Source organism: Bufo bufo, chromosome 2 (genome assembly GCF_905171765.1).
Source record: "Bufo bufo chromosome 2, aBufBuf1.1, whole genome shotgun sequence".
Lineage (NCBI taxonomy): Eukaryota > Metazoa > Chordata > Amphibia > Anura > Bufonidae > Bufo > Bufo bufo.
This window is the reverse complement of record NC_053390.1, coordinates 113,107,949-113,123,696: the sequence shown is the minus strand read 5'-3', so window position 1 is coordinate 113,123,696 and position 15,748 is coordinate 113,107,949. Positions and strand designations below refer to the sequence as shown.

Here is a 15,748-nt window from a genome sequence, read left to right as displayed (position 1 = left end):
TACCGGGGAGATCTGATGGAACATTTTGCGCTTTAAAATCTACCTACCTCTAAGTGCGCACGTGCGGTGTTCGGTTTTGCACATGCACATGAAGTCCTTCTCCTGCAGCGCTGCAATGATTGCTAATCCAGTGGATTTGCGCTTGCGCAGCACCGCACACCCTCCTCCAGCTGATTCCTGTGCGGCCGCGTCACTTCCAGTGTGGCCGCGTCACTTCCGGTATAGAGTTTTTGCAATGTATAGAAATCTGGCAGAACACCGGCCGGCCACAGCGCATGTAAGTATGCTGCTGACTAACTGGCCATGGCAGACAGGACTTCAGTAGCGTCCTGGCTGCCATGGTAACCGCTTCCATTACTGATAATACAACCATCTGCATCCGTTTGAACGGATCCGGTTGTATTATCGTTAACATATTTTTAACAGTGCCAAAACGGATCCATCATAAACACTATTGAAAGTCAATGGGGGACGGATCCGTTTTCTATTGTGGCAGATTGTGCCAGAGAAAATTGATCCGTCCCCATTGACTTGCATTGGGGCCATGACGGATCTGTTTTGCTCCGCATCCCCAGGACGGAAAGCAAAATACAACATGTTGCGGTTTGCTCTCCAGTCTGGGAACGCAACTAAACGGAACAGAATGCATTTTGGAGCGTTCCGTTCGGTTCAGTTCAGCTTTGTCCCTATTGACGATGAATGGGGACAAAACTGAAGCGTTTTTTTCCGGTATTGAGCCCCTATGACGGAACTCAATACCGGAAAACTTTAACGCCTGAAAGTAGCCTAATAAGTCAGTGTTAGGTACTTTACATTTAGGGCACTCTTATTGTCTATCTGGTTTAAGGGCTGTGGGGGGTAAATTAAAGGTGTATATTGCCCTGTGTATTATCTTTAACTGAGTTTCTCTCCAGCTCTCAGAAAGTACATGTCTCCTAAAGTCTACCCACCCGCTTAGGATATCCTGTTCCAACCCTACCTCTCCTAGTTGGTTAGCCTAGCCTTTGAATGTTGAGTGAGAGTCACCCTGTAGTAGTTTTAGGCCTCAGGAAAGAGTAGATGTCCGATATGGATATGGAATGTCTGTTTTTGGATGTTAGGAGTCTGTCAAAATCGTTTGAAGGAGCTTCCCTAACGATATCTTTCAGTTTTGTCGTACAATAGTGCTTGATTTGCTGGTAAGCGAAGTGTTGTGGTCCCTGCAAGTCATCATATTTATTGCATAACTCCTCTAATGTAATCTAATGAGTTACTTGAACTCAGATGACCCCAATAAATGGAGGTGCTTGGAGCATTGAAATGAAAAGTTGCATAACTTGCGTGTCTCCTTCCATGTAATTAAAGTGTCTCTATGCTAGGTTATACCCTCTTATGTTGGGGAAATTAACTCCCCCTCCATTTTGGGCCTCATCAGATTCTAGGTCTTTTTCCTGCCCAAATACATGATATGAAGTTTGAGTTTAGAGCTCTAGCATCATTATGTTTTAACAGCATCAAAATTGTTTGTGGGGGGTAGAGAAGTCGAGAGAAGCAGAACATTTTGACCAGATGACATCTTTCTATTAGGTTGAGTGGGAGTTGGGCCCATCTTCGCAAATCCACAAATATCCTCTCTAACAAGGGTCTATAATTTAGGGTGTATAGAGATGAGGGGTGATGTCCTATTTTTATTCCAAAGTATATGATATTCTCCTGTGAACAAGGCAGACATAGCAGAGCTGGAGAGGGTCCAGAGGAGGGCAACTAAAGTAATAACTGGAATGGGGCAACTACAGTACCCTGAAAGATTATCAGAAATTAGGGTTATTCACTTTAGAAAAAAGACGACTGAGGGGAGATCTAATTACTATGTATATATATATCAGGGGTCAGTACAGAGATCTATCCCATCATCTATTTATCCCCAGGACTGTGACTGTGACAAGGGGACATCCTCTGCGTCTGGAGGAAAGAAGGTTTGTACACAAACCTAGAAGAGTATTCTTTACGGTAAGAGCAGTGAGCCTATGGAACTCTCTGCCTGAGGAGGTGGTGATGGTGAGTACAATAAAAGAGTTCAAGAGGGGCCTGGATGTATTTCTGGAGTGTAATAATATTACAGGCTATAGCTACTAGAGAGGGGTCGTTGATCCAGGGAGTCATTCTGATTGCCTGATTGGAGTCGGGAAGGAATTTTTTATTCCCCTAAAGTGGGGAAAATTGGCTTCTACCTTACCGGGTTTTTTTTTTTTTTTTGCCTTCCTCTGGATCAACTTGCAGGATGACAGGCCGAACTGGATGGACAAATGTCTTTTTTCGGCCTTATGTACTATGGTACTATGGTACTATGGTACTATGGTACTATGGTACTATGGTACCCACAGTTTATGCATCCGCCTCCATTCTCCCTCTCCCAGGTGTGTTTCTTGCAATAATGCAATATTTGCCTTCAGGCTCTGTAAATGGCGAAGTACCATCATTCGCTTCTCCGGGGAGGGTAGCCCTTTAAAATTCCATGTAACTATATGCATTATGGGATGTGACTGTAATAGTGTGGCTAAGTAAAGTATCTACCTGTCGCATGGGGGACCTCTCCGTGATACTCTGTGGAGGAGTGGTTACTCCTGATTGACTGGCTCTACATTTGGAGGTTAGACCCAGAAAGTTTAAAAGAGTATAAAGTGTGAACATTTATATAAAACTATGAACCTTAACATGGACATACAAATACAGGAAGGTATGTTTGCATCTAGCACCTCTCCCCTCATTTACTCCTGTCTACCTTTCTTGGGACTTCACTTTTTTCTGGGATTAAAGCCTTTCCTTCTTCCGTTCTCCTCCCACCCTCCCTCATTATCTAAGCAGAGCAATAAAGAACTAAATAACTGCTGCAAGAAAATATCTAGCATTGCATTTGATTACTGAAAAAGCAATGCCTAAACTATTATTTTCCCCTCCTATACTTCGTAATAGATGTAAAGATATAAACGCTCCAAACAGAGTATTCAGTACTTATCAGTCCACGGCCAACAAGGAATAGCGGTTGGACTTCTGGGCTCTCCGTGACTTCGGGGCTGATCCGGAGTCAGTTGCCATATAATCTCTTATGGGTGCCTTTGTCTACTCGATCCAGCAGGTACCAGCTCCAGAGGGTTCCCTTGATCTTTCTTTATCTCCACCTTGGTGCATGGCCGATGTGCCAGCTTATGCAGTAGGGACACGGCTGTCAGTGACTGCCGGGTCCGTGCCGCTGATCAGGCGGGCGCAACTCCTGCACCCGCCCGATCAGCCCGCCGTACATGTACGGTGCTGGTCCTTATGTCACGTCCACCAGTGCCGTACATGTACGGTGGGGGTCCTTAAGGGGTTAAATATCCCCCAAACCACCAATCAACATTAGTCTCCCAATATATTACAGTTTACTTCCTGACAGTCCTTTACCTCCAACTGGTCTAGCTAGCCAAAGGCTCCATTGGAAACAACTTCCCTGTGGGCCAAAATCAATAACTAGCTATAGCAGGGAGTATAAAGCCAACTGCAACTGATTAAAAAGTCACTAACATTGTCCCAATCTTCCCTCAGTAATAGGGGTGGTATACAAAGTGGAGTAACATCTCCAGACAGCTAGGTAACTTAAAGATGCACCAAATGGTCTTGAGGCCTATGCACACGCCGTGCGGCCTAGCAGTACTGCCAGACGGAAGAGGAGAGCGGGAGAAAGCTGAGGAGAGCGGAGCTGTAGCGGCTGTACAGCGGACAGCGCCTCGGTCTTCAAAATGACACAGTTATTGCCCCCGAACTTGCTTGCGTTGTTTGCTCCCAGAGATTCAATTCCATATTTGCCACCGTTGAGGAAACTACCTCATGAAAAGCACCACAACCAGCCATACTGTGGAATAGCTCCTTATATTAGAGAATTTGAGGACCCCATAGATCATGCCCCACCACCAACAAGAGCAGAGACTCGTGATGAGCAGATGGAAAGAAAGAGGAGAGAGAAGATTGAAAGAAGACAGCAGGATGTGGAGAATGAGCTGAAAGTCTGGGATCCTCACAATGATCCAAATGCGCAAGGAGATGCCTTCAAAACACTGTTTGTCGCCAGAGTGAATTATGACACAACAGAATCAAAACTGCGAAGAGAGTTTGAAGTATATGGACCCATCAAACGGATTCACATGGTTTACAACAAACGATCAGGAAAGCCCCGTGGATATGCCTTTATCAAGTATGAGCATGAATGAGACATGCACTCGGCGTACAAACATGCAGATGGGAAGAAAATTTATGGAAGGCGTGTTTTGGTTGATGTTGAGAGAGGACGTACTGTGAAAGACTGGCGCCCATGCAGGCTTGGTGGTGGTCTTGGCGGCACCAGACATGGGGGAGCAGATGTCAACATACGGCACTCAGGCAGAGATGATATGTCTAGATATGATGAGAGGGATCGTAACAGAGAAAGGGAAAGAGACCGTCGGGACAGAAGCCGGGACCGCGATAAAGATCGTGAGAGACGTAGAAGTCATTCCAGGGAATGTCGGAGGAGGTCCCGCAGCCGTGAAAAGGATGAAAGGAAACATAGCAGAGAAAAGAGTAGGGATAAGGATAAAGACAAGGATAAGGAAAAGGACAGAGGCCGCAAGCGTAGGAGTCGTAGTAGGGACCGGAAACGAGATAGAGACCGTGACAGGGAGAAGAAAGAAGAACGTGTTGAAGGGGATTCTCAAGAAGCTGCAGAGGTTACTGCTGAAGATTTACAAACAGATGATACAGGCTTTGATGGTATTGAGCTGAAGCCTGATCAAGAAGAGAAGATTAGGGATTGTGACAGGGACAGAGAAAAGGACAGGGATTGAGACCGTGATTGAGACAACAGGAGACGCAGTCATAGAGACAGAGATAGAGACACAGAGATAGAGACCGGGACAGAGAACACAAACGGGATAGAGACCGTGATGACCGCAGCGAGAAGAGGGAGGAGCAAGTTTCAGATAACGGTATGATTCCGGAGCCAGTTGAGGAGACCAGCCATGATATGTATTTAGACCAAGAATCCATGCAATCTGGAGACGGCTATTTATCCACAGAGAACGGCTATGTGATGGAGCCTCCTAAGGAGTGACCTTGTTTAAGCTGAAGAACTCTCCATCCTCAAATGAACTTCTCTTCAATAGCCAGATTTCTTAGTGTACATTCAAGATCCACAGCCACTGTTCTCACTTGTGAATATGCAGTACGCAGCCCTGCAGGGTATTGCGATGGTGAGGTCACGAGTTACTAGGCAATCGAGGGTTGCTCTTGGTTACTCACAGTTTATAGGAAGACCCTGGACAGGCATACAGCAGTGATGGAGAGGCTGGCACAGAAGTCCTCTGGGGCACTCTCAATGTATAGGGACCAGGCCGGTGGTAGGTGAGGTGCCCTGGGTGTTGCAGGTTTAATGTGCCGGTGGCAAGGTCCCTTTAAGTTCATGACGCCAGTGCTGGTGGCACACCGATTTGTAATGGGAATAATTGAGGAACACGTTGTGGTGAACCAAAACTTCCTTTTACTGGAAACAATGAACTATTTACAGTCTTAGGTTCAGTTCCATATGACAGCAGCAGTCACAAGCAGGCTTATACAATAATGGCAGGCACAATGTTCTTGCAAGATACTCAGAGGGTTAACACACTTACAGATCAGGCTGCACTTTTCCTCAGAAATCCTGTCTGTCTTTATCCCAAGGCCCGTATGCCCTATTGTTGGCTTTATCCTTGGTTAGGGAAACTTCCTCAGGTATATATCTTTGCTTTCAATTAAATCTTTCTGCCCTTCAGCTCTCTTGTCTAGCTGGAATACTGGCTCTGCTTTGCTCTGTTATGGGAACTTGTTTCTCAGGAGGCAGGCTCTTCTCCTGGTTGCAACTAGAAGCCTGGGCTATCTAGCTGCATATCAGAGGCTAGATCCCTGCTACCCTCTGCCTAGGGTGCACACAGACTTCAGGAATCCACAACTCTGACTACTCTCTCTCTCTGGTCTAGACCTGGCCATACACACCAAGGGGTCCCCAGCTCCCTCTAACGTCTAGGAGGAGGAACCACACCCCCAACAGGCCTGGTACCCAGGAGATACACACAAACAACATAAAAATATACATTAAAATGACATATAAAATACAATGGCCCTGTTCCACGGGAGGTGGAGAACAACGTGGCCCAATTGACCCTTGTGTAGTGCCCACAATTACCTAGTGGGAAACTACAAATACAACTTGGATTCCTTCAACCACGAGTAAATGTGCAGTTACTAAACTAAGTAATGCTGTTCACCATGAGTTTCAGATAACGCCATTGGAATATTTTTTTGTCTCGCAGGTGGGTACAGTACAGACCAAAAGTTGGGACACACCTTCTCATTCAAAGAGTTTTCTTTATTTTCATGACTATGAAGGCATCAAAACTATGAATTAACACATGTGGAATTATATACATAACAAACAAGTGTGAAACAACTGAAAATATGTCATATTCTAGGTTCTTTAAAGTAGCCACCTTTTGCTTTGATTACTGCTTTGCACACTCTTGGCATTCTCTTGATGAGCTTCAAGAGGTAGTCCCCTGAAATGGTCTTCCAACAGTCTTGAGTTCCCAGAGATGCTTAGCACTTGTTGGCCCTTTTGCCTTCACTCTGCGGTCCAGCTCACCCAAAAACCATCTCGATTGGGTTTAGGTCCGGTGACTGTGGAGGCCAGGTCATCTGGCGCAGCACTCCATCACTCTCCTTCATGGTCAAATAGCCCTTACTTTCAAAGTTTTCCCAATTTTTTGGCTGACTGACTGACCTTCATTTCTTAAAGTAATGATGGCCACTCGTTTTTCTTTACTTAGCTGCTTTTTTCTTGCCATAATACAAATTCTAACAGTCTATTCAGTAGGACTATCAGCTGGGTATCCACCTGAATTCTCCTCAACGCCACTGATGGTCCCAACCCCATTTATAAGGCAAGAAATCCCACTTATTAAACCTGACAGGGCACACCTGTGAAGTGAAAACCATTTCAGGGGACTACCTCTTGAAGCTCATCAAGAGAATGCCAAGAGTGTGCAAAGCAGTAATCAAAGCAAAAGGTGGCTACTTTGAAGAACCTAGAATATGACATATTTTCAGTTGTTTCACACTTGTTTGTTATGTATATAATTCCACATGTGTTAATTCATAGTTTTGATGCCTTCAGTGTGAATCTACAATTTTCATAGTCATGAAAATAAAGAAAACTCTGAGAAGGTGTGTCCAAACTTTTGGTCTGTACTGTATGTGATGTCATGATATGGGCAGATCATCTGATAAGGGGCGGCGGCAATTTTTATCTTGCCTAGGGCAGCAAAAATCCTTGCACCGGCCCTGACTATGTGTTGCTGCTCTCCGGAAGGGATGGTAAAGTGTGATGCACTCCAGTGGGGTCAGGGTCTGCAGTAGACCAGTGTGCTTCTTTTCTGGAGGAATTCAGGTGCAAAACAATAAAGGTGAGGCAAAGGGCTAGTTTCTCCAGTCTCCTTCATGGCAGACGAAGGGTTTGATGCTGATGAAAGGCCTGAGCTAGCTGTCCCTCTCTCTCTCAGAACACTGGTACCCTGGGCAAAGGCTGGTGATACAGGGTCTGTGGGAGAGTATCTGTCACGGCTGTGTCATTGTCTGGTGTAGTGGACCATGACACTTTTCCCGTGCATGCTTGTTGCTGGTGGCAACATGTTGTTTTGCATGTTTTGACACTTTCCCTTTAAGTTGTGTGTCCTTTACCATCCTGGTGTGTTTGGGGTTAATATGTGTGCTTGGTGGAGCTGGGTGTGGCCTCTGGCTCTTCTTATACTGTGTTGTGAGCCTGAAGGTCAGGTGGTTGTTTGCCTGTATATGTGTAGGAGCTCTGCTCCTTTCTGGATGTGTCATGTTACCTGTGTGAGGGCATCCTAGTTGGACATCATTTGTCTCCCTTTGTCTCCTTTCCCCTCCTCACCTGTTATGTTGTTTGGTGTGGTTTATGTCATGTCTGTTGTTCCATGTCAGGTCGGTTTGGTGTTGTGATCTGAATGGATGATTGATATTTTCCCCAGTCTGTTGTTGAACCTAAAAGATATTTGCAGCCTTGACTGGAGCCACCGTGCATCGGTGTCCGCATGGGGGTCCAGATTGTTTTGGTGTTTTTCCATCTTTGCTGCGACAGGTAAGTGTTTTATGTTCTGGTGTGCTGTTGTTTCTCCAGGTGCTTACCTACCTTTCAAGTTGCTGCTGATTGTCTTTTCCCTTCCACCTGTTACTAGGCAGCTGGAGACTCCTGTTCGTCTGAGTCCCTGAGGAACCAGTTGTCTCCTATTCCTGACCCCTATGCCAGGGACCGTTAGGATCAGTAGGATCCAGGTTCAAGTGTATGAGCCCTCCCACCTTTAGGGGGCGCTCATACGGTCAGAAGATCAGGGTCAGGCTTAGGGCGGCTGTAGGAGGTGACCTGCTCCCTATCCCTGTTTTGTGGCCTAGTATCAGTTCCCATTATATGGTGGGGAGTTTCTCCCACTCCCCACCATGACAGTATCACCATCTCAGCATTTTCTTCTGGTCACTCAATTGTTTGCCAAAGACTCCTCTTCTAAGCACTGTTCCCTAACTGTAGAACACTAAGTTCTCTGACTGCTCTTCTTATATACAGTTTCTGGCTGTACTAGAACCTTCTAGTGGGAGGGGTGGAGTGGAGAAACTCAGCACAAACAAATACAATGTTACAACTCCTGTGTCTCATAGACTATACTATACTACTCAATGGCAACGACACAGCAGTTTTTCCGGACAAAAACAGATTTTCAGACATAACCACAGAGCTAAACCAGTTAATCAAAAGGTCCATCTGTCTGGTTTTGGTGGTAAACCAGTCTACCCTTTTCTCTCAAAAATATGGTCTTCTTTAAAGGGGTATTCCCATCTCAGACAATGGGGGCATATTGCTAGGATATGCCCCCATTGTATAATAGGTGCGGGTCGGCAACGTGAAGAAGGTCGGGCTACCCTCCACTCATTTCTATGGGGCTGCCAAAAATAGCTGAGCACTGGCTCGGCTATTTCCATCGGCCCAATAGAAATGAACGAGAGCCCACCACACTTGCGCGGCCACCGTGTACATTCACTTCAATGTGGCTGACGGAATTATCCGAGCTAGCACTCAGCTATTTTCAGAGGCCCCTTAGAAATGAATGGGGGGCGGACGCGCATGCGTGGTGCGCACTCCTTTACTTTGTCAGCTCAGTTTACGAGACCCACACCTATCAGACAATGGGGGCATATACTAGCGATATGCTCCCATTGTCTGAGATAGGAATACCCCTTTAAACCTCATAGTAGCTGTGGAAATTTACCAGCTTCTCATTATTAGCTAGAAAGTCCCAAAAGCCTCTCATTATTCATTAAACCTTTTCACATTGCTGTGCAAAAACAGTGCAAATGAACAGGATATATATCACAACATAAATATAAAATGCAGTTACACAGTAAGTCAATGCAAGTCAACCCTTTAAAATGAAATAAAGTAAGGAGTTGATGACTTTGCATAGGGAAACAGGTAAATGTCCATGAATGTCCAGACTTCAAAGTACCCCTGCTCCACAGCACTACATGTACCATGAGACTATGCAGTCACCTTATACCAGGGATGTGGAACCTTTTTGCTGCCGAGGGCCATTTGGATATTTGTAACATCGTTCGCGGGCCATACAAAATTCTCAACGCAAAAATTTGACTACTATATTTGGTCAAACATATAACCGACTTAGGGGTAAGTTACAGAAATTGCACTTCAATTTTAAAAAATCTATAGCGCTATATTTTTGCAGCACTAAATGGCACCTGCACTATATATATTACATATAGTACAGCCGCCATTTTGACAACACATAGCAGTCTAATTTTTAAGTTCAGAAAGTTATTTATTTAGTTCTTTATTTGGCATTAATGGCAGCCAAGCTAAACCCGAGGGGAGGGGGGGGGGGGGGGGGGGGGGTTTTCACCCAAATTTCATTCTGCCACTGTCTCTGCCTCTTTCTTTGCAACTGTCCCTGCCTTTGTCCCTTTCTAAGTCTCAGATCTGCCCCCCACCTCCATCAGCCTCCTATCAAACACCCTAGCCTCAAATCTGACAGCCATCAGACCTCCCAGCCTTAGATCAGACCGCCATCAGACCCTCCCCTGCCTTAGATCACACCCCCATCAGACCCTCCCTAGCCTCAGATCAGACCCTCATCAGCCCTCAGCCTCAGACCAGCCCCCATCAGACCCCCCAGCTTTAGATCAGCCCCCATCAGACCCTTCAGCCTCAGATCAGACCCCCCCAGCATCAGATCAGTCCCCATCAGACCCCCCATCCTCAGATGAAACCTTCCCCACCCTCCATTAGCCTCAGATCAGCCCCTATCAGACCCCCCAGCATCCAATCAGACCTCAGATCAGACTCCGAAAGGCACTGCCACTTGGCAGATTCACTTACCCTCCCTGGTCTTCTTCCCGCCGTGCTGTACTGTGACCTGACCCCACCCCTGCCTTATACAGTCACTAATATCAATGACATCAGCCAATTGAAGCCAGCCAATATAAGGAGATATCATGGAATCTTTTTTTTATCAACTTTGCACAATAACCTTTTTTTTTAGCTTTTTGTTCATGCGCGCAGCCAGACGAATCCAGTTTTTTTACCTATTGTTTAAGACATGTCATGATTTCTAGAATAATCCCAAACAGAATTTTAACAACATGCAATACTGTATAATGAAGTGTGGCAATTTGTTTGACAAATCGCTATACATAGCTTTACCATCTGCTGTAATAGTCCTTGTCTGCAGAGCTGTTATTTCATTGTGCACTATGCAATTAGAAGTTGTTAACAGAATTTCACGTTTCCAAACTTCTCAGCCCACATGATATAAATAGCTGTATGCAAGCAGCTTTAGTGCAATTTTTATAATTTCCCTAAATGTATTTTTACAGCACTAAAATTGAGCACCATGATATTTGGACATGGTGTCACACTAAAATTCACTGTCAGAAAGGCAGTGCACTGTGGCCAAGGAGTGTCAGAGGATCCTGTAAAGAGGCTGTTGCAGGGACCTCCAACTCTAGAGACTCCCACTCTATGACATAGGATTCAGTGTGCTAATATAACACATTATTAGCACATTGAATCCTCCTCGTATACCAGGCACGATCATGGTCCCAGTACATGGCGAGCCGAGGCCTATTGGACGCTTTAGGGTCCATTCAGACGTCTGCAACTGTTTTGCGGTCCGTAAATTGCGGATCCGCAAAACACGACACCAGCCATGTGCGTTCCGTATTTTGCGGACCGCACATGGCCAGCACTATAATAGAAATGCCTTTTCTTATCCGTTGATGCGGACAAGAATAGGACATGTTCTAGTTTTTTGTGGGGCCGCGGAACGGAAGTGCGGATGCGGACAGCACACTGTGTTCTATCCGCATCTTTTGCGGCCCCATTGAAAATGAATGGGTCTGCACTCATTCCGCAAAATTGCGGAACGGATGTGGACCCATTTTGTGGACATGTGAATGGACCCTAATGTTAAGCCCACAAGGGTGTTGTACCTCCAGTACAACCAGAATAGGTGAGCAGTGCACCCTATTGTCACCTTCTTCTTTTCCCTTCATTTACAGTCCTGCCCATATTGAGCTTATCTTGTTTTGCATGTATCACTCTATGCCAGGGATGGCCAACCTGAGGCTCTCCAGCTGTTGAAAAACTACAACTCCCAGCATGCCCAGACTGCCTGGGCATGGTAGGATTTGTAGTTTTACAACAGCTGGAGAGCCGCAGGTTGTCCATGCTCTATGCAATGTCACAATAATTATTTTTTTTGTCTTCAAATTCGCATTATACCAGGGATGCACATGAACGGCTAAAATCTCCTCCTTGTACCGTTCTTTAATGCTTCTCTGGCTTTCTGCATGGGTCTGCTCATCCATCTCTTCTGCAATTAAGTTAAAGGGGCTGTTCCATAAAAAAAATATTCAACATTTTTTCAAACCAGCACCTAAATCTGAATACTTTTGTTACTGCATGTAATTATAAATTTAGTATAGCCACTGAGTTTATTCAATAAAATCTTTCCTAAACAGAACCACCTGTTTTGTTCTTTTCTTTATTTCTCTGTCCACTTCAGTATCATTTCTCAAGAGGACATACATGCTCAGTTCCAACCTTGAACTGCCACCAGCTGTATCTACTGTTAGAAGGCATGACAGTTCAGGAGAGAAATCTGTAGCACAATTGCAACGGGTGCCTCCCCCTAGGGCCCTCTATATATAAAATGCACGTCGCAGGTGTAGGAATGCCGAGTGGTATAGCGCGGCCTAAAATGTCCCTTTATGTGTGTCACAGTGCTCCTACCTGGATACGGCTGGACCACAGGCTTTGGCTCCGAAGCAATACATAGGGGGAATAATTGAGGGATTTGAAAGAAAGATTGAGTCCAGACCTTGTATGTAGTTGAACAGCAACTTTACTTTGGTAAACGTTTCTCCAAAACAGTTTACAGACCTTGGTCCCAGCAGGCTTAAAGGGCTTCTGTCAGCCCACTAAACCGTTTTTTTTTTTTTTTGTTTACTAATAATCCCTATACTGCGAGCTCTGCATACAGTCGTGGCCAAAAGTTTTGAGAATTACATAAATATTGGAAGTTGGAAAAGTTGCTGCTTAAGTTTTTATAATAGCAATTTGCGTATACTCCAGAATGTTATGAAGAGTGATCAGATTAATTGCATAGTCCTTCTTTGCCATGAAAATTAACTTAATCCCAAAAAAACCTTTCCACTGCATTTCATTGCTGTCATTAAAGGACCTGCTGAGATCATTTCAGTAATCGCCCTTGTTAACTCAGTTGAGAATGTTGACGAGCACAAGGCTGGAGATCATTATGTCAGGCTGATTGGGTTAAAATGGCAGACTTGACATGTTAAAAGGAGGGTGATGCTTGAAATCATTGTTCTTCCACTGTTAACCATGGTGACCTGCAAAGAAACGCTTGCAGCCATCTTTGCGTTGCATAAAAATGGCTTCACAGGCAAGGATATTGTGGCTACTAAGATTGCACCTCAATCAACAATTTATAGGATCATCAAGAACTTCAAGGAAAGAGGTTCAATTCTTGTTAAGAAGGCTTCAGGGCGTCTAAGAAAGTCCAGCAAGCGCCAGGATCGTCTCCTAAAGAGGATTCAGCTGCGGGATCAGAGTGCCACCAGTGCAGAGCTTGCTCAGGAATGGCAGCAGGCAGGTGTGAGCGCATCTGAACGCACAGTGAGGCGAAGACTTTTGGAAGATGGCCTGGTGTCAAGAAGGGCAGCAAAGAAGCCACTTCTCTCCAAAAAAAACACCAGGGACAGATTGATCTTCTGCAGAAAGTATGGTGAATGGACTGCTGAGGACTGGGGCAAAGTCATATTCTCTGATGAAGCCTCTTTCCGATTGTTTGGGGCATCTGGAAAAAGGCTTATCCGGAGAAGAAAAGGTGAGCGCTACCATCAGTCCTGTGTCATTCCAACAGTAAAGCATCCTGAGACCATTCACGTGTGGGGTTGCTTCTCATCCAAGGGAGTGGGCTCACTCACAATTTTGCCCAAAAACACAGCCATGAATAAAGAATGGTACCAAAACACCCTCCAACAGCAACTTCTTCCAACAATCCAACAACAGTTTGGTGAAGAACAATGCATTTTCCAGCATTTTCCAGCACGATGGAGCACCGTGCCATAAGGCAAAAGTAATAACTAAGTGGCTCGGGGACCAAAACGTTGACATTTTGGGTCCATGGCCTGGAAACTCCCCAGATCTTAATCCCATTGAGAACTTGTGGTCAATCCTCAAGAGGCGGGTGGACAAACAAAAACCCACTAATTCTGACAAACTCCAAGAAGTGATTATGAAAGAATGGGTTGCTATCAGTCAGGAATTGGCCCAGAAGTTGATTGAGAGCATGCCCAGTCGAATTGCAGAGGTCCTGAAAAAGAAGGGCCAACACTGCAAATACTGACTCTTTGAATAAATGTCATGTAATTGTCGATAAAAGCCTTTGAAACGTATGAAGTGCGTATAAATATATTTCACTACATCACAGAAACAACTGAAACAAAGATCTAAAAGCAGTTTAGCAGCAAACTTTGTGAAAACTAATATTTGTGTCATTCTCAAAACTTTTGGCCACGACTGTACATAAGTTAAATAATCATTTTTGTTCAGTAGAATTTGATAAAAAGCGATTTTTAAAATATGCAAATTACCTTGCTACCAGCAAGTAGGGCGGCTACTTGCTGGTAGCAGCCGCATCCTCCGATCCTAATGACGCCCCCTCCGCATTGTGATTGACAGGGCCAGGGAACGGAATCGTTCTCTGCTGGCCCTGCCTGTTAGCATTCAAAATCTGGCGCCTGCGCCGCGCCCGTACCTATCTTCAATCTGCGCAGGCGCACTGAGAGACGGCCACTCGCTCGGCCGCTCCATCCTCAATGCGCCTGCGCCGATGACGTCACATCTACACCCGGCGCAGGCGAATTGAGGAGCGAGCGGCCGCCTCTCAGTGCGCCTGCGCAGATTGAAGATACGTACGGCCTGGCGCAGGCGCCAGATTTTGAATGCTAACAGGCAGGGCCAGCAGAGAACGATTCCGTTCCCTGGCCCTGTCAATCACAATGCGGAGGGGGCGTCTTTAGGATAGGAGGATGCGGCTGCTACCAGCAAGTAGCCGCCCTACTTGCTGGTAGCAAGGTAATTTGCATATTATAAAAATCGCTTTTTATCAAATTCTACTGTACAAAAATGATTATTTAACTTATGTATGCAGAGCTCGCAGTATAGGGATTATTAGTAAACAAAAAAAAAAAAAACGGTTTAGTGGGCTGACAGAAGCCCTTTAAGCATGAAACTGGCAGGCAAACTCCACCCTGCTACATCTGTCCCTCCTAGCTCCTGAGGCTCTAAGCTTTGGCCTCCATGGCCAGCAGAGCTGAGGGTGCTCTGGCCATCTTGGGCACGTCCAACAGAGACGTGCCCTGCACACCTTCCCCTAGCAGGGGGTTAGCTAGACTTACTCGAACTCGTCCCCACCCTTCCTGCAGGAAGTGGGACTAACCCACTTCTCCAGGGGGGTTAGAATAGAAGATAGTTCTGCCATATCTGCTGCCACCTGCTGGTAAACCAGGCACATTACATTTGAACATAACAGTTGCAAACAGATTAGGAATGCACAGTGTGGAGGACCTGGAATAGAATGCATAAAATGACATTAGGTTAGACCAATAAAGACAGTAGCAAGTTGCAGAAGTTGTAACACCACTCTGGGGTGTTACACAATGGACATCCCCGCCTGAATTGCCAGTCTTAAAAAAAAATCTAGCCGAGCATTTGGAACAATGAGTGAGGAGCGTTCTGGAACCATGTGAGATTAGTTCTGGTTTTGTTAGAACAAGATTGTCATGTACTATATGATGTTTGATTTTCACAGTTTTTTACATCAATCATGGGATAACCCTTTTAAATCAGTATGTCTTTGGATTTTATGCTAGAAAATACTCCTAAATTGCACAGAGTAACAATATAATTTTTTTTTTATTATTAAATATCTTTTTATTAAAAGGATATTATTACAAGGCATTATACATAATGCAGGACATGAGACATTGTAAGGAGGTAACTGGTGAGCTGTTTGTGAGTCGGCCTTATGCTCCTGTAATTTGCCCACTGGCTCCT

At 45.2% G+C, this 15,748-nt stretch overlaps 1 pseudogene; it reads left to right on the top strand.

The window, feature by feature from the left end:
- The first annotated feature begins 3,638 nt into the window (after nt 1–3,638).
- Nucleotides 3,639–4,899, top strand: LOC120992449 (annotated as a pseudogene).
- Nucleotides 4,900–15,748: the final 10,849 nt, after the last annotated feature.